General features: G+C 43.5%; 1 protein-coding gene across 3 annotated transcripts in view; it reads left to right on the top strand.

Moving 5' to 3' along the window:
- Positions 1-302: 302 nt before the first annotated feature.
- Positions 303-19,076, top strand: part of Znf217 (zinc finger protein 217) — a 46,405-nt gene continuing 27,631 nt past the window's right edge. The window contains exon 1 of one of the 3 annotated variants that reach the window (XM_037204519.1): positions 303-534. The gene's annotated coding sequence lies outside the window, so the exon portion shown is untranslated. Of the gene's footprint in view, positions 535-4,531; positions 4,615-9,402; positions 9,425-19,076 lie in introns of those variants that run through there. The other 2 variants (XM_037204504.1, XM_037204520.1) reach the window with 2 other exon arrangements.

Raw genomic sequence — 19,076 nt, 5'->3', positions numbered from 1 at the left:
TTTGCCAAATCTCCCTAAGCTTTCTCCTCCTTTTTCTAATCTTAGGAAGTGTTGAAGATATTAAGTGCTGCTGGCTGGTCAGAAATGTAAATGTTTGCAGAAGGCTTAAACCTTCAGATGTCCTGGGAAAGATGCAAAGAACAGATCACTATTCTGAAAACCACCTAAAATTTAAGGAACAGAAAAAAAATCATAGGTTCCCCCCCAAAGATAGAGCACATATAGACTTCGTGTTCTTGTTCAAATAATTTGTTTATCTTCATAGTTCCTATTGACAGCCTCGCAAATAACTGCCAGTCTGTGACTAAGGAAATAACCCCAACCAATGAAGATTGGTGAAGAAATATCAGTACAGCCAGGAGGCCGGAGGTTGCTATCTAACAGTCCCGACAACATCTGCAGTTTCTGCTGCCTGGCAAGAGCAGGGCTTGAGCCCAAAGCGTGGCGGAGCTGCTGAGAGCCTCAGTGAAGGACTGCAAATGAGCACCCTTCCCACCGGATTCTAGATGAACGGAACGGAAGCTACCAGCAGTGGTAGGTGTCCTTGTGTCCGAGACAGTACAGCTTAGAATTAATTACTTAATTTGGGCGACAAGATCTCAAGTAGCCCAGGCTGGCTTCAAATACTCTATAAAACAGAGAGTGACCTTGAACTTCTAAATCTCTGGCTTTCAAATCCCTAGCATTGGGATTCAAGGCTTGGGTTATTAACAGGCCCCATTTATGTGGTTGGTGCTAAGGGTAGAACCCAGGGCTTTGTACATGGTAAGCAATAATTCCCCAGCCCCAGACTGTATATTATTATTTATTATTATCGTTGTTTTGCATCGCTTCAGATGGAACCCAGGGATATGAAAGTCTCAACGCTTTGATTCATAACCGCTATGCTGGCTCACACCTTTAATCCCAGCACTCTGGAGGCAGAGGAAGAGGCAGGCAGATCTCTGAGCTCAAGGCCAGCCTGGTCTACAAAGCCAGTTCTAGGACAGGTTACACAGAGAAACCTTGTCTTGAAAAACCAAACCAGCCGGGCGGTGGTGGGCAGCACACCTTTAATCCCAGCACTCAGGAGGCAGAGGAAGGTGGATCTCTGTGAGTTCGAGGCCAGCCTGGTCTACAAAGCGAGTTCCAGGAGAAGGTGCAAAGCTACACAGAGAAACCCTGTCTCGAAAAACCAAAAACAACAAAAAACAAAACAAAACAAAACAAAAAAGCTTTGACTGTTTATTATAGGACAGGTCTAAATTTTAGTGCCTCCCTGATGGTTGACATATTCTACCAAGCTTGGAAGTGAAGAGAGCTGTGGAAGTTTTTTAGTAGTTAAGAAAACAAACAATAGGGTAAAAATTGCTTTCTGGCTCTTCTCTCTTAAGGAGTCTGTACCCACACTTCTGAGCCACCCTTTTTCTCCTAACCCTCATCCTTAGGTTTACATTAAAATAATTTTAATAAAATCCCTAACTACTTCATTTAAAAAAAAATGAAATGCTTTCTAATCCACAGGGTGGAAGGAGCCTAGTTCTGAGAGTTAATCCAGCCCCCATCATGTTGGTGTTTCTCTGTAGCTCCGGCTACTCGCTGGGCAGACCAGGCCAGCCTCGAACTCAGAGATCTGCCTGCCTCTACCTCCCAAGTGCTGGGATTACAGGGTGTGCCACCACCAACCCGGTCTTCTTGCTGTTGTTGTTTTGGATGAGCAAAACTTCTGTTAGACGCAAGTATTATTCCCCAAATATTGATTAGATCATTTCCACTTCAAGCTGGATTTCTTTGACCTTGAAAGATTTCACTTCTTTGGTTAAGGATTCTGTCCAACAATGTGCTGTATTTTCCAGTGTTTTTATTTTGTTTTTGGTATTTGAACTCAAGGCCCTTCCTGTGTCCTACAGGTACTCTGCCCTTTGCCAGCCTCCCAGGACCTGTACTATATTAAATATGTAAGGTCTATGCAAGGAGTCTGCTTACAAAAATTAGTAAGTGATGCAAAAACCCAAGTCTGTGACTTAATGCTTCTACAAAGGAGACAGCTTAGTGGTGGGATGCTTCTTGAGCCTGTCGGAGTGCTGGAATATAGGCATAAACCGCCATGTTTGGCCTGTGATAGTATCTTATAAGGGAAACTAAGTTAGGGCATGTGACAAACTATGGGTTTTACATGATCCCATAATATCAAAATTCCAGGATCTGCCGGGCGGTGGTGGTGCACGCCTTTAATCCCAGCACTCAGGAAGCAAAGGCAGGCAGATCTCTGCGAGTTCGAGGCCAGCCTGGTCTCCAAAGCAAGTTCCAGGAAAGGCACAAAGCAACACAGAGAAACCCTGTCTCAAAAAACAACAAACAAACAAACAAAATTCCAGAATCCATCCATCCATCCATCCATCCATCCATCCATCCATCCATCCATCCATCCATTTATTCATCTATATACCTACTTATTTATTTTGGTGCTGGAGGTTGAACCAGGACCTTGGACGTTCTAAACTGACATTCAGCTACTAACTTACATCCTAATTCAAGGCCTATTCGACTCACCGAGGTCATTGGCTCTACACAGTTATGTCTGTTAAAGCTCACATAGTTCTTACATTGAGTACACGTATTTCAGAGGGGCATGGGAGCTCACACCTATAATCCCAGCACCAGGGAGGTAGAGGCAGGACAATTGTTGAGTTCCAGGTCATCCTGGGTTACAGTGTGAAACTCTGTCTCAAAATATATTAAAAGAAAAACAGATAAAATAAAATAAATTAAATGTGTTTCAAATATGTATGTGAAGTGTACACATATAAAACACACACACACATATATGTACATATAAAATATTTTATTTTTTTGAGATTTGGCCTCACTACCTAGCTTTAGCCTGAAACCTGCTGTGTGGAAGATCCACCTGCCACTGCTGAGATTAAAGGCCTGTTTCACCACATCCAACCTAAAGGTTTTTGTTCTGAGGCAAGATCATCCAATATTTCCCAGATGGCTGACTTTATTCAGTCCTGTGTTCCTCCTCACCAATAGGCATGTACTTCAATGCCTGGCTTAAACGTTTGTATGTGTGTGTGTGTGTGTGTGTGTGTGTGTGTGTGTGTGTGTGTGTGTGCTTACGTTTTGAGATGTAGTCTTCCTGTGTAGTCCTGGCTGGCTTCCTCCTGCCTCTGTCGTTTAAGTGTGGAGATTACAGTAACAAGTCATTCTGTCTTATTCACAGTTAAAACAAATAGAAATCTATCAAGAGGAAAACACACAGTTTGAGGAAGAACAGATTGAAGTGAGGAAACAGGCAATTATGAAGTGCACATTGTGAGGCAGAGGGGTCACAAGGTCCAGACCAGCCTGAGGGAAACCCTATCTCTAAATAAACAGACAAACAAGCAGGCACGGATCATGGAATGCAATATGTTGGGGAATTGGGCTCCACCAATGTACAAAATGATATTTTTCAAAATAGTTTATCAATAAAAATTTTTGTCAAGTCTGTTGATTGTCTCCTTAGGACCATTCTCTATTACTTAAAAAGCTGTAGCCTGCCTGGGTATGGTGACACACTCCTTTGTGCCCAGCACTCTGAGATTAAAGAAACTCTGTCTTGAAAAACAAAAACAAATAAACAAAGAAAAACTCAAACAAAACTCTGGCCAGGAGTTGTGATCCTTTCCTTGAAATACTAGTATTTTTGAGGCTGACTGTAATTCCATTTTAGGGCGAAGCAGGAGAATTGCCATGAGTTCCACCAGCTGGGGCTACACAGTGATACACTGTTTTTGTTGTTGTTTGTTTGCTTAACAAGCCCTCTGAACTCTCTGAAGTAACCGTGGCTATATTCAAATCCAATATTTACAAGGAAAAAAATGTTCTGTGAGAATGTGATATTTTTTTAGGCTGCAATGGTTTTACCACCTACCTTCCCAATCTGATCAAATATGCCACTTTGGATGGCCATGTAATCGCTCTTGGAAATCTTCCTCAAGGCTTTCTCTTCAGAAGACAGATCATAAACTTGATTCCAGTAACTGGTACTAAAACAGAAACTTCTGGACACCACACTTTAGAATAATTTGCCTATGAATAGCTGAGGAAGCTCTTTTGTTGTTGTTTGTTTTAAATATTAATATTATATTATTGCTATTATTATTATTATTATTATTATTATTATTACTATTACTATTGACTGTGTCTCACTATGTAGCCCTGGCTGGCCTGGAACTCACTAGACTACACTGGCTTCAAACTCACAGAAATCCCCTTGCCTCTGCCTCTGGAGTACTGGAATTAAAGGCGTGCAGCACCACACCCTGCCAAGACAGCTATATTTTCAAATTGGTCGAATGTTTATCTGTTTCTTACTGTGATCTCTAGATACATGGGGTAATGTCTGAAGTCTTGAAGCTCAGATATCTTCATCCGGTAAGCACTAGGAACGAGAGAATGGTGTGGAACAGAATAGAGCAGAACACAGTAAATTAAGCAGCGCCATCACCGTCCTGTCTGTGGACCTGTAGGGTGTTGAGCATGCTGTGTGTCGGGCGAAATGGGAACCGCGCTGACGGAAGTGGAGTGCTTCTGATACTGCTAATTAAGGAATGTGGAACCCTTCCTTTCTGAGTCAGCTCCGAGGTATGTAGAACTCTGCCCAGCTCTCTGCTTGCTGCATGGAGGCTTAGAAATAAAACCACAGTGTCTTGCCATTTAACATTTAAGAAGCAGGAAGGCGGTGCAGCATGTGTGTGTGTGTGTGTGTGTGTGTGTGTTTTAAATGGTTCCTGGTCTTTGGAAAGGTTCGCCAGCAGCTTGCCCTTTTATCGTCTGATCGTCTTTACAGCATAGATTCTGATGGCACATGCTGTCCCAAAAGAACATTGCATGCACCGGTAATAAGCACCGGTTTTCAGTCACTCAAGTTTCATAACAAGGAAAACATCTTACTAGGTTGTTAGATTTGAGTTTTAAATTTCTTTTTGGGCAAAGACTTCTTTCGTTTCAAAGGTTGTTACCAGCAGGTTTGTGGAAAATAATTAGAGAAAGACAGGAAGTAGAGAAAAGGTCATTCATATCCCATTATTTAAAAAAAACGACTAGAAGTTTTTTATAAGTATTCTGAGCAAATTTGAAGCGTGTGTAAATAAGATAGCAAAAATAGTAGAATGGTCTTTCCCAAACCCAATACCTGCTTCTGTAATTTCAATGTGTTAGCAACTGTTTCAATTCTCTTCTTTTATAATTTGGGAAAGTATTATAAATTCTTATTTATCATGTCAGTTTTCTACAGATTTCTGTATATATCTCTAAATACACACACATGTATATAGTTAAGCATGAATTATTAGAGAATTTCCCATGTGCTATATATTTTACATAGAGTTTGTTGGTATCACATATTTAATTTGTACTAAAAATTTCCATAATAAGAAAATGTCTTCAATTATTTTTTTGTTCATCACATTGACTTCTTCATTGGTATGTACATACCATGGGACACATATGGAGGTCAGAGGACAACTTTTGGGAGTGAGTTTTTTTTTTTTTTTTTTTTTTTTTTTTTTGGAGACAGGGTTTCTCTGTGTAGCTTTGTGCCTTTCCTGGAACTTGCTTTGTAGACCAGGCTAGCCTCGAACTCACAGAGATCCGCCTGCCTCTGGCTCCTGAGTGCTGGGATTAAAGGCGTGTGCCACCATCGCATGGCTGGGAGTGAGTTTTTTCTTTTTACCTTGTAGGTCCTGGGAATTGAACGCAGGATATGCAGCTTGGCACCCAATGTCTTTACCAGCTGAGCCATCTCCCCAGTCTGATTTATCTTTTTTTTTTTTTTTTTTTTTTAGCGGTGGGGGGGAGGTGTTTCCAGACAGGATTTCTTTATGTAGTCCTGACTGTCCTGGAACTAGCTCTGTAGACCAGGCTGACCTCGAACTCACAGATCCACCTGCCTCTGCCTCCTTAGGGCTGGGATTAAAGGTATGCACTACTACTGGTAGCTGATTTAAATTTCTTGTTTCTTTATTTTGGTTTTCTCTCTGAAATAGAGTCATGTTATGAAGCCAGGGCTGATCTTCCTGCTTCAGGCTCCCAAAGGGGGTTTCAGACTTGCATGGTGGATTTAAACATTTTCATGTGTGCCAGCATTCTTTTTTGTTTGGTTGGTTGATTGGTTTGCTTTCTAAGAAAACGATTTGTAGGTTTTTTTGTTTTGCTATGCTTTTTTGAGACTCAGAGATCCTGCCTCTGCCTCCCAAGTTCTGGGATTAAAAGTGTGTGCTACCATGCCTCGCTTAATTTGTATTATTTATTTATTTTTATTTTTTTGAGACAGGGTTTCTCTGTGTAGCCTTGACTGTCCTGGAACTCACTCTGTAGACTGGTCTGGCCTCGAACTCACAGAGATGCACCTGTCTTTGCCTCCCGAGTGCTGGGATTAAAGGTGTGTGCCACTGCTGCCAGGCTTTGATTTGTAAAACTTAAATAGTGTGATTGCATTTTTGATTTTCCAAATAGTTTTGCTATCAAAACTATTTCCCAGTGGACTATTAAAAATTAAGATAAAGTTTCAGTTAATTAACTTATTAATTAATTTGAGAAAAGGTTTCCTGTAGCTCAAACTGTCCTGGTACTTTCTGTGTAGCCAAGGATGAACTGAAACTTGGGATAGCTTTGCCTCTTGTCTCCTAAATATTGGGATTATGTAAAGTTCTGATTTCATCTTTAAAGATTTACTTCATTTTTATTTATGGGTATGTGTGTGTCTCTGTGTGTATGTGCACAGGTATGCAGGTACCAGATGAGGCCAGAAGATCATGGGATCCCATGTTGCTAGAATGACGGGCGGGGTATGAGTGGTCATTGGTGGGTTTTGGCATCTGAACTCGGGACCTCTGCAAGAGCTGCAAGTTTCCTACTGGCTGAGCCTTTGAGTCCGAGTTTTGACTGGAAAATGGCTATGTAGTAGTGTAGGTTAACTCCTTTGACTTGGGGAAGAGTGCATTTTTCCCCCCAGCCATTGTTGCTGGGAATATCTTGTCTCCTAAGAACTCTTCTCCCTTGGGGCCTGTGTTGTTAGCCTCCATCCCAGCATTGTTACTGCTGAATCCAGATGTACGAATAGGTCTGTAAGGCCCTTGCCTGTCTCCCCGTTATGTGTACAAAGGACTGTACCAATTTACCCTTCCATCTACCAAGGCTGAGGGAGGCCCTAGGAAGATGCTTACAGGCGGAGCCTTTCGGAGTTCCTATAAATCACTGGCTGCAGGAGGCTGGCTCGTGTTAGTCACGTGACCGTGCTCTTCTGAAAGTAAATACACATTTTCTTTGGCTATAAAAACATGGGCTTCTAGCACTGCCAAACAACCACAAAGTAACTTGGATTAAAAGGCGAAAACCGGAAGACTTGTTGACAATGTGGTAATGAAATGCTTTCCACCTGGGTCTGGGAGGGTAGGAGAGATGACCCTGTGGTCCACAGGCCACTCTGCCGTGTGACCAGGCCTGCAACACACGGTCCAGCGCCCTCTCCATTTACTTTATTATTACACACACACACACACACACACACAGTGAATATCGTATTTGTTCCCATATGGCTGAGCTCACGATACATCAACACTGCCGAACACTTTTACACCCTTCTGAAAGGAGGCTTCCTCTCCAGCCCCACTGTGCTGGCTAGGAGAGGATTAAGCCAGAGCCATTTAGACAAATTCTAGTTTGTTTTCTTGGGGACACACTGTTTTTATTTGTGGACTTCCAATCACACTGTTTATTCTGTTCCTAGCATTCTTGTTTCCTTCGAGGGATATATGGCTGGCTTACAAGTTCTTGCAGGAAAGTCAGCTTTACTGGTTTGGAGGTTTATGACTGCACCCCTCCCCCCACCCCTTTGAGGAAGAGAAAGAAAACTCCTCATTAGTGTGGTGTTTATGTGAGGGGGTGGGAAGAGCAATGATAACATACCAAGGCAGTAGTTCTTTGTTAAAAAATATTTTTAAAATCTTTGACATTTTCCTACATATGTGTCATTCCTACTTCTCAAAAACCCAGTATCTGAATTTTTAAATTCCCTTTTCTTAAACCGGGCAGTGGTGGAGCACACTTTTAATCCCAGCAGAGGCAGAGGCAGGTGATTTGAGTTCAAGGCCAGCCTTGTCTAACAGTTCAGGAAAGTTGGTCCAATGATCAGGTGTTTTGACCCTTCCAGGAAGTACAACAAAACCCAATCTCTTAAAATATTTTTCCAGAAGACGCCCTGGCTTGGTCTTTGTAAAATGTATCGCCGGGCGGTTGGTGGCGCACGCCTTTAATCCCAGCACTCGGGAGGCAGAGCCAGGCCGATCTCTGTGAGTTCCAGGCCAGCCTGGGCTACAGAGTGAGCTCCAGGAAAGGCGCAAAGCTACACAGAGAAACCCTGTCTGGGGGAAAAAAAAAAAAAAAAACCACACCACCACCACCACCACACCACCACCACACCAACAACAAAATCTCATCCCTTGGCTGGAGAGATGGCTCAGAGGTTAGGAGCACTGGCTGTTCTTCCAGAGGTCCTGAGTTCAAGACCCAGAAACCACATGGTGGCTCATAACCATCTGTAATGAGATCTGGGGCCCTCTTCTGAGCTGCTGGCATACATAATAAAATAAATAAATATTAAAAATAAATAAATAAATAATGGGGTTGGGGATTTAGCTCAGTGGTAGAGCGCTTGCCTTGCAAGCACAAGGCCTTGGGTTCGGTCCTCAGCTCCAAAAAAAAGTAAAACTATATCAACAATTATTTATGTATTTATTTATTTATTTAGTCAGAGCGACTGAACCAGAAAGTTCTCTGGGTACTGGGAAAGAGGCAGAGATTCATGGCTGACGTTATTTTGCTGGTCGTCATTGCAGGCCCCATCTTACGAGATTTCAGGGCTTGCTGGGAATGTTGCTCAGTGGTAAGAGCTCTTGCCGTCCTGGGTCCCCCACCCCCACCCCGCAGGCCTACAGAAGCTGAGGTATCCACACAGGGCAGTCTCAGTTACATAGTGACTAGGAGGCCAGCCTGGGCTACCTAAGACATTGCCTTAACCTCACAACCACCAAAGGTCTCCACCCTCAGTGCCCACCCGTTACCCCTGTTCTTCCAACTAGAGCAAACGGCCAGGCTGAGCAGCAAAGGCAGGATTGCGTTCCGGAAGTCCATGAGAACTGTCGTGCTCATTTCCGGTTGCCTGATCCTAGGGAGGAGCGTGCGGACCCCACCCTAATCTCGCTCTGGGGGTTGGCTCAAGCCGTGTTCCTGCAGGCCCATTGGGCAGCAGGTTTGCGGGCCCGCCCTCCTGTTCGTATATAAGCTGGGCTCGCTTCTCCCGGGCCCCAATTGCGGAGGAGGTCCTTGGTGACCCGGAGCGACCGGCGGATCGAAGATTGCCCACACTGAGGCATCGAAGATTGCCCACACTGAGGTATGTGCTGTGGACAGTGGCACCTGCGTTCTTCTTACCGGGCGTGTAGCTGAGGACTGACTAGAGTAAGCAAATCTAGGCTCACATCTGACGCTGACCCCCCCCCCCCCCCCCCCCCCGCACACCTCCCCACCTCACACAACAGTGAACAAGAAGGAGTCGGTGGGCGTCTGCCCCGGTTTGATGTTCTGGTGGAGTCAGTGGTATTCTGTGTCAGTTTGAGTATTGGGGGCAGTGAACCCAATGTCTCCCCGGGTCTGTGTTCATTTTCTACTTTAAGACGGGCTATACTATAAGAGGGTTGGCGTTGAACTCATTCCCAGGCAGGCCTTGAATTTGAAATCACCCTGTCTCTGCCTCTGAGTGGAGGGATTACAGGTCTGAACCACCAGGCCTTTGGTCTTTACGGTAATGGTTTGTGCCAAAACCCCGATACAGAGTATGAGTGTCTCCAAGCACCCTTTCCTTCATCTGTAAAATGGGCGAAACAGAGGCAGCGAGCTATCCAGATGGTGAAGGTGGCCCAGCTGGGCAGTGAAGTCTTAGTTTTGGACCTCAGAAGTTTGAGTCAGTCAAGGGCATGCAAAGGAGGTGTTCTCATAGCGGTGAGCCCATTCTGACTTTGCCTCAAACTGTTTGATTGGACCGGGAAGAACTATTTAGGAAGTGTTTGCTGACTGTGATTGATGCTTTAATGGGGTCTGAAATGCCATACGCCTTCATTTCAGCCAGAGAGGCTTAAATAAGAGAAGTTAGTAAATTGGAAAGTTTGGTCATCTTGGATCGCCTCTTTTCTTTTCTATATAAGGTTATTTATTATTTTTTTTAAGACAGAGTTTCATGGAGTTCACTTGTTATGCAGTCAAAGGTGACCATGAACTCTTTTTTTCTGAGTCAGGTTTTCTCTGTGTAGCCTCAACTGTCCTGGAACACTCTCTGTAGACCAGGCTGGCTTGGAACTCACAGAGATCCACCTGCTGTATATGAACCCTTAATCCTGCTCCCACCTCCCTGTGCTGGGATTACAGGTGTGTGCCACCAGGCCTGGCTGGAGAAGGATTTACAGACATCAGTTACTCAGAGAACTGAGCCTGTAGCCCAGGCAAGTGTGAGATTTTCTATCCTCCTGCCTCAGTCTCTTCTAGGATTTTAAGTGTACCCAAGTCACCGAGTTAGCACTGGCTCAGAGTGTGGCCCCAGTACATGCTTTCCTGTTTTCTCTTTTTCTTTTCCCAGGACAGGATGTCTCTGTGCCACAGCCCTGGCTGTCCTGGAACTCACTCTGTAGACCAGGCTGGTCTCCAACTCACAGAGATCACCTACCATTGCCTCCTGAGTGCTGGGATTAAAGGCCTGTGCCACCACACCCAGCCCCCCCCTTTTTTTGTTTGTTTATTACTAGTTATTGTAGTTGCTGTAAAAGTGACCTGAAAACTGGACACACTTACTTATCTGAGTGGTTATTAGTGAGTGGTCTGTGTTACTGTCTGAGGAAATGGGTCACTTAATAACTGAGCCAGTTTGTTACTGTGTCCGTACCATGGCCAGGAGGCTCCAGGCAGCTGATACACATAGGTCAGTTTTTCAATGGGTTTCCATGCCAGGCTGGACTTGTCCCTGGAGCTTTTGTTCCTGAAGCCTGGAGTGATCTAACTTCTGGGGCTCCCACTATCATCTTCAAACCTCTGTAGAAAGAAAGAAAACTATAGGCATTCCACCTGTCCCTGGAGGTCCTCTCCAGACTCTGCCTTCAGCCTTCCCGCTGCTTCAGGGCTTTCCTGCCCTTCTCTAGAGTGCTATTACCCTGGCTGTGTGGACTAACCTAATCCTCCGATTAGAAGGTGGGTCTTGAAGGGGAGATCTGTTTACTCCATGTTGTGGACTTTTGGATCTTCTATGTAATTACATAAATATGTCACTCATGCAGGTTCTTCCTACTTAATATGAATGTTAAAGGCCAGGTGTGGCGGCACACACCTTTAATCCTAATGCTAGAGAGGCAGAGGCAGGTGGATCTCTCTGAGTTCCAGGACAGCCAGGGTGATATAGTGAGTCCCTTAAAAAAATGTCACAGGAGGTTGGACCCAGGACCTTTGTATATGCTACACAAGTACTCTAAACACCTACTGTGTGCCACACACTATTCTAGGTGCTGGAGACCAGCAAGAAACCAGAAATAACAAAGTGCCTATCCCCACACATATTGGACTTTGTTTTTTTCTTTCTTTTTTCTTTCTTTCTTTCTTTCTTTCTTTCTTTCTTTCTTTCTTTCTTTCTTTCTTTCTTTCTTTCTTTCTCTCTCTCTCTCTCTCCCCCCCCCCCCTCTCTCTCTCTCCCTTCCTCCCTCCCTCCCTCCTTTTTATTCGAGACAGGGTTTCTCTGTGTAGTTTTGGTGCCTGTCCTAGATCTTGCTCTGTAGACCAGGTTGGCCTCGAACTCACAGAGATCCACCTGGCTCTGCCTCCCAAGTGCTGGGATTAAAGGGATGTGCCACTGCTACCCGGCTTGGGTTTTTTATTTTTTATTTTTTTTCTTCTTTCTTCCTTTCTTGAAGACAGGGTTTCTTTGTTTAGCTCTGTCCTGGAACTCACTGTGTAGACTAGGCTGGCCTTGAACTCACAGAGATCCACTTGCCCAATGGACATTTGATATGAAGTGTTAGATCCTAACTTGTATTGAGGGAAGAATGGGGGCACTGAAGGGGCCAGGGCCAGTGTTATGCTAAGCAGCCCAGAAACCCTTCACTTTTCTTAGGGGCTGGAATTAAACTCAGGATCTTATACAAGCCCCTAACCACTGAGCTGCCCAAGCCCTGCACATTGCTTTGTGCATATATGGGGTACTTGGTGTGTTAGGGGAACTTGGAAGCCAGGGAAGGAGTGAATGCAGTGCTCATCAAGTGTTTATAAAATTATATTTCTAGGGCTGGGGTGTACCTCAGTGTCAGTACTTGTCTAGTATGTACAAGGCCCTGAATGCAAAGCCAAAAAAAAAAAAAAAAAGGTATTCTAGGTCTTTCCTAGATATGTGGTGTGTGTGAGCATATTTATGAACATATATACATGTATACACATACACATTTAGAGACAGGGTGTCACTGTAGCCCAGGCTGTTTTCAAACTGGGGATTTTTGCAAACTTACTACTTTTTGATTGACCTATGATAATTATGTTTATCTATGGGGTCCAATGTCATGTTATTTAAAGGTATATGCAGTAGAATGAGAAACTGAAGCTGATGAATGTATACATTATCTTATATATTTATTTTGGTGTGTTGAAAATTTTTCTTTTTTTAAAATTTGATTTTCTTTTCTTTTTCTTTTTTTTTTTTTGAGACATGGTTTCTCTGTGTAGTCATAGTTGTCCTGGAACTAGCTCTGTCGTGTGAGTTCTGAGTTCAGAGATCTGCCTGCCTCTGCCTCCCAAGTGGTGGGATTAAAGGCGTGTGCCACCACTGCCCGGCCCAAAAATTTTTTCTTAAAATTATATATATATTTAGACAAGGTTTTGCTATGTAACCCAGCCTGGCCTGGAATTCACTAGATAGTTTAGGTTTGGCTGGAACACCTGGTAATCCTCCTGCCTCAGCTTCATATTGAGATCACATGCCAGTACTACCATGCTTGGCTTGCTTTTAGAATATTTAAAATCTCTTAATACATCACACACAGACACACACCATATATATATATATATATATATATATATATATATATATACACACACACACACACACACACATATATATATATATATATATATTAGTGTTGAAAGACAGGATCTCTATTATGTATGTAGCTTTGGCTGTCCCAGAACTTGCTGAATAGACCAGGCTGGTCTTAGACTCACAGAGACTCACAAAGATCTGCTTCCTTCCACTATGAGTGCTGGGATTAAAGGGGAGTACTATCAAACCCAACCATGATATTACTTTACACATTAATTCATAATCATCTCCATTCATGCTATTTGGTAGATTCCCAGGAATGTTCTCCAGTCTAACTCACTTTTCTATCCTTTGACACCCCTCACCCCCATTCTGATATCTTTTTTTTGTGTGTGTGTTTTGAGATAGGGTCTCTCTGTGTAGCCCTGGCTGTCCTGGAACTCTCTATAGACCAGGCTGGTACTTTTCCTTTTTGAGACAGTTTCTCAAATAGTCCAGGCTGGCCTCAAGGTTGTGCTCTACCCTAGGATGACCTTGAACTTTTGATCCTCTAATCTCCAATGCTGTGGAGGTAGATGGGTGTGTCCTACCACACCTGATTTAGTTATTTATTTGTATTCTGCTCTGAATTCAATTTTTCAGATGATACAATTTGAGGACAGAGTGTTGATCTTTTTGTGTTTGGCTTATGACATGCAATTGTATGTTTTATAGGCTGCATGCCTTTAATCCCAGCACTCGGGAGGCAGAGACAGATGGATCTCTGAGTTCGAGGCCAGCCTGGTCTACAGAGTAAGTTCCAGGACAGCCAGAGCTACACAGAGAAACCCTGTCTTGGAAAAAAAGAAAAAGAAAGAAAAAGAAATGAAAACATTTACCATCAACTGTTTTGATTTTTCATTCAAGATTTAGTAACTTTTGTTGTCTCATGATCTTTGTGGTGGTCTGTTTCGGAAGGGGTACCTGTTTGTTGACACCCATCCATACACAAAGCTGTTTTTGTAAAGGAACTTGGCAGACTTTTGTAGATTATTGTGTCAGTTCTTGCCTTGGTGATGCAGCTGCCTGAATACTCTGATTCTTTGCTAATATAAACTGCTGTTTATATTCTGAAGTTTGTATTCAGCATTTCAAGATTTGTCCTGTTACAATGAAGCTCTGGACCCCTTTGTATTTGCCTCTGGTATACATGAGCTGTGGCCTGTCCCGGGTAGATACCATGTTTATATACCGTTCTGCTTATTTATGTTTAAATGTGGTGACCATCTACTTCTGTAAAATAGAAGCCTCAGGAAGGCAGGGCTCCTGTAATTACCACCTAGCTTAGTTGCTCGGGAGAAAGGAATGGATTGTAAATATTTGCTAAGTGAATCAGGCTGCAAGGTTGGCTGGGGCCACGATAGTTTTGCATCCTGGTGTCCAGAGAGTGAACTGAGTCATGTTCTGGAAAATAGATTTTCCTATAGGGACAGAAGTCCCATGGTCATTGTGTGACTGGAAAGAAGATGGGGTCCAGAGGGTGAGAATCAGGTGACACAGATTGAACGAATCAAGGATGATGGGAATAAGAAGGAAAGGACCCTGAGAGAGAAGTGGCCTAGGAGGCAAGCAAGTAGCTTTGAGGGACAAGGTGAAGGAGGTATAGGGGGAAGTTGGTCCCTGTATTGGGAATTTTTATTTTGGAGGCAGGGTCTCATGTGGGCCAGGTTGCTCTTGAAGTTGCTGTGGCTGAGGTTGGCCTGAAACTCTGGACTCCTATTTCCAGCAGTCGGTGCTGGTATGATAGGCATGGGCTACCATGGGCTACCAGGCCCAGCTTTTGTTTGTGTCTTTCTTCATAGCTCAGGCCAACCATCAACCCCCTCTGTATCTCAGGCTGGTTTCAAATTTACAGTCCTGCCTCAGCTTCCTGAGCACTGAGATTACTGAGATTCAAGGCCTGCATTGAAACACCAGCTCTGGACAGTTGATTAGTTTATTGAGATAGGGTCTCCAGGAGTCAAGGTTGTTTTGATTTCTTCCTGCTCTATTCTCCAAGTTGCTGGACTAACACACATGTCTGCCTGGGATTTTTTTAAAAATTTTTTTGAAAAAAATTAAATTACATTTCTGTGTGTGTGTGTGTGTGTGTGTGTGTGTGTGTGTGTGTGTGTGTTTTATATACTAGCATGCATAAGTGGCATGGTACACACATGGAGGTCAGAGGACAACCTTTGGGAGTCAGATCTCTTCTTCCACCATGTGGGTCCTGGGGAATCTGACTCAGGTGGTCCAGTCTGGTTTGGCAACAAGTGTTTTATCTGCTGAGCCATCTCCCAGGCTTTTGTTGTTGTTGTTTGTTTTTTTGAGTCAGGTTTTCTCTGTGTAGCCCTGGCTGTCCTGGAACTCACTCTGTAGACCAGGCTGGCCTGGAACGCAGAGATCCACCTGCCTCAGCAGGGTTCTACCCCGCCCCCCCCCATGTTATTTATTTGTTTATTTTACCTTTTTTATTTTTTTTATTTTTTATTTTTATTTTTTGTTTTTTCGAAACAGGGTTTCTCTGTGCAGTTTTGCGCTGTTCCTGGAGCTTTGGAGACCAGGCTGGCCTCGAACTCACAGAGATCCGCCTGGCTCTGCCTCCCGAGTGAGGCGTGCGCCACCACTGCCTGGCATATTTTACCTTTTTTAAACAAACATTTATATTCATTATTTTATACAGATATAGATATGTAAATACAACACTGAGTTCTGTGGTCCTTCAGCATTTTCCACTTAAATGTTTTGTTTTGTTTTTTTGAACATAAAAACAGGTTATAATTCCAAAATCCAGAGTTATTTGAATCTGGAAAATATTTTCTCTAGAAATATAGTAAAAATGTAACATTTCCCAATAAGCCCCTTTAAGCCAAATAATAGCTGAATTATACATATAAATATTGATTAGATTCTGGGATAGAAGAAACCTATCTTCATCTGTTAAGAGAGCTATGTTTCACATAAGTTGTGTAAGTGAGATTTCTATTCATCTTCCTCTTCACTGTTTGATTTATGGCAGACATTTTTCTATAGGCTAGTCTGTAATCTAAACAGATTTTAGCTTCCCCTCCTGAAAGTACAGCCAGCATATCCTTTCATTAACTTGATACGGTACAAATTCTTATCCTAATAGTGAAATGTTTCACTAAAGCATGCCCAGTGATTGGGCAAAACCAAAACCTATTATAAGCTACAGTCATCCTAGGGTCCCCCCTGCTAGGTAGCCTCCCTGGATCTGTGGGTTACAGTCTCAGCAGGGTTCTTAGCCACTGAGCCATCTCTGTAGTGGGCTAAGGACTGAGCTCTTAACAGTCCACCTGGTCACACAGCCTTTGTTGTAGATTTTACTGTTTTTCTGAGACACTGGGGACTTGAGGCAGGTCTGTAATGGCACCAGACTTGAATATTGAACCAATTGGAGATGGAACTATTGGAGATAGTTTTTTGAGCTGTTGGAATGGGGGAGATTACCTGAACAGGAAAAGGGGTACCAGGGACATGTATAGACCAGGATAGAGGTTGAGGGGAATCAGGAGGGTGTGGGGGCCACAGACTAAGAGGGGTACACACACTAACAGCTCTGTGGAGTGCTGTTGATGTGCTGAATGAGAAAAGAGAATTGACCTTTGATAGCCTACTGTAATGGACTCAAACCAAGGCTTTTCCATGGCCTTGTTAACGCATTAATATATATACTAATTTTTATTTTTTTGGTTTTTCAAGACAGGGTTTCCCTGTGCAGCTCTGGGTGTCCTGAGCATCACTCTGTAGACCAGGCTGGCCTTGAACTCAGAGATCCACTTCTGCCTCCCAAGTGCTGGGACTAAAGGTGTGGGCCACCATCACCCAGCCATATCTTTTGTTCTTTTTTCATTTTTTTGAGAGTAGTAGAGTTTGACTTTAAACCAGTGGTCTTTCTAACTCCACCTCTGAAATGCCAGGATTACAGGCATGAGCAACCACATCCTGTGCAGTCCATGCCAGGGACCAGACCCAGGGCTTTGTGTATGCTAGGCAAGCATTTTCCTGATTTGGTTATAGCCCAAGTCCTTATTTATTTATTTATTTATTTATTTATTTATTTATTTATTTATTTATTCATTTATTTTTATTTTTATTTTTAAGTGTGTGTGTGTGGTGTGTGTGTGTGTGTGTGAGAGAGAGAGAGAGATGAGGCAGTGTCTCTTGCTGGGTAGCATGGGGTAGTAGGGAATTCCATAATCTCCTGGCTTAACTCTCCCCAATTCTGAGCTCACGGAGCAATACGACCACACCTGGCTGTAATGATCATAGCTTGCTTTCCTTCCCGGAAGGGAATCTCCACTTCTCTCCAGTTCCCTTCTCTGTCTCAGGAGATGAGCCCAGAAAGGACGAGGACTCATTGTTTTCCTACCACTCTGCCTCCTTTCAGGGTACCCAGAGGCCTGGGTGGTTAGGGTTTGCTCAACAGGTCTCATTAAGCCTCCAGAGTCCTAGAGAGATGTGTATTATTTCTGCAGGCAATCTGAATAATTGCATTACCATTATATTTCTTGTCATGCTCATCTGCCTTTGCATACTTATTTATTTATTTATTTATTTATTTATTTATTTATTTTTTTTTTTTATTCTTTATTTATTTATTTATTTATTTATTTATTTATTTATTTATTTATTTATTTATTTATTTTCAGTCCTGGGGATGCAATCTAGGGCCTCATGCATGCTAGGGATGTACTCTGCCTTTGAGCTACATTCCAGCCTTGTTTTGTTTTGAGACAGGGTCTTGCCTCAGCCTCCTGAGTGTTTAGGATTTTGGGCATCCAGCATCATGATTAGTTTATTTTGTTAATATTTTTGAGACCGCAATCTTATGGAGTCCAGGCTAGCCTAGAACTTAATATGTAACCTAGGTCAACCTTAAACTCCAGATCCTCCTTCCTCTACCTCTGGAATGCTGTGGTTACAGCATTGTACTATCACAACTTTAGTTAACTAATTGAGTCTCACTATAAACCAGGGTAGCCACAGAATTACAGAGATTCTCCTGTCTGTCTCCTTAATGGCATGTGCCTTTACATCCTTTATTTAGTTTTTATTATTTTGAGGCAGGGTTTCAGGTTGCCCAGGCTGGTCTTGAACTTGTGAGCCTCCTGCCTCAGGCTTCTGAGCAGCTGGAGGTACTGAGCTCCTAGGCCAGGTTTACCACACCCTTTTCTAGGTAAGGAAATTGAACCTTAACAGAGATTAAATGATGGTCTAGGATTATGTAACTCTTAAATGGTGGTGCCTGGGTATTTGAGCCCCAGTGAAGGGAGAAAATGCTCCTGTCCAGGCCACCATGTCAGATCCCTTGGAAGAGAAGGAGAAGTAGGTGTTTTTTTTTTGTTTTGTTTTGTTTTGTGGAGTGGGAAGTGATGGCGGCAGAGCAGAGGCTGGGCAGGTGGAAAGCTCTGCTCTAAGAAGACTGCTGGTTGATATGTGTAGGGTTTGAAGTGAGGACCCTGTCCAGACTTGAGACTGCAAGAGTTAGGTCTGACCCAGAGGCTAGCCAGGCTGGCCAGGAAGCTGTTCTTGCCCTGGGCGATAGGAAAGCACAAGCAGGGTGGTGACAGGCTCTGCTCTCCACTGTGAAGGATGTCCTTTGTTATGGATGGAGAAGGCATGAAGGCCAAGCTAGATCGATCTGAGAAGCATGTATGAGGTCACCGTGTGTGTGACCGGAGGAGGGAACTGGGTGCTCCACACCAGGCTGGGGTTAAAGACACAGGTAAATTAACAGAAGTGAGATTCGAAATATTGTTGAGGTGCTTGGGAATTGAACCTGGGGCCCCCTGCATGTCTGGTGAGTGCACTACCACTCAGCAGTATTCCCAGCTCCAAAGCTGAAAATAGGGGAGAAGCTGGGCAGTGGTGGCGGCGCATGCCTTTAATCACAGCACTTGGGAGGAAGAGCCAGGCAGATCTCTGTGAGTTCGAGGCCGGT

This window comes from Peromyscus leucopus, chromosome 1, assembly GCF_004664715.2.
Source record: "Peromyscus leucopus breed LL Stock chromosome 1, UCI_PerLeu_2.1, whole genome shotgun sequence".
Classification (NCBI taxonomy): domain Eukaryota; kingdom Metazoa; phylum Chordata; class Mammalia; order Rodentia; family Cricetidae; genus Peromyscus; species Peromyscus leucopus.
This window is presented reverse-complemented; position numbering and strand designations above follow the sequence as displayed.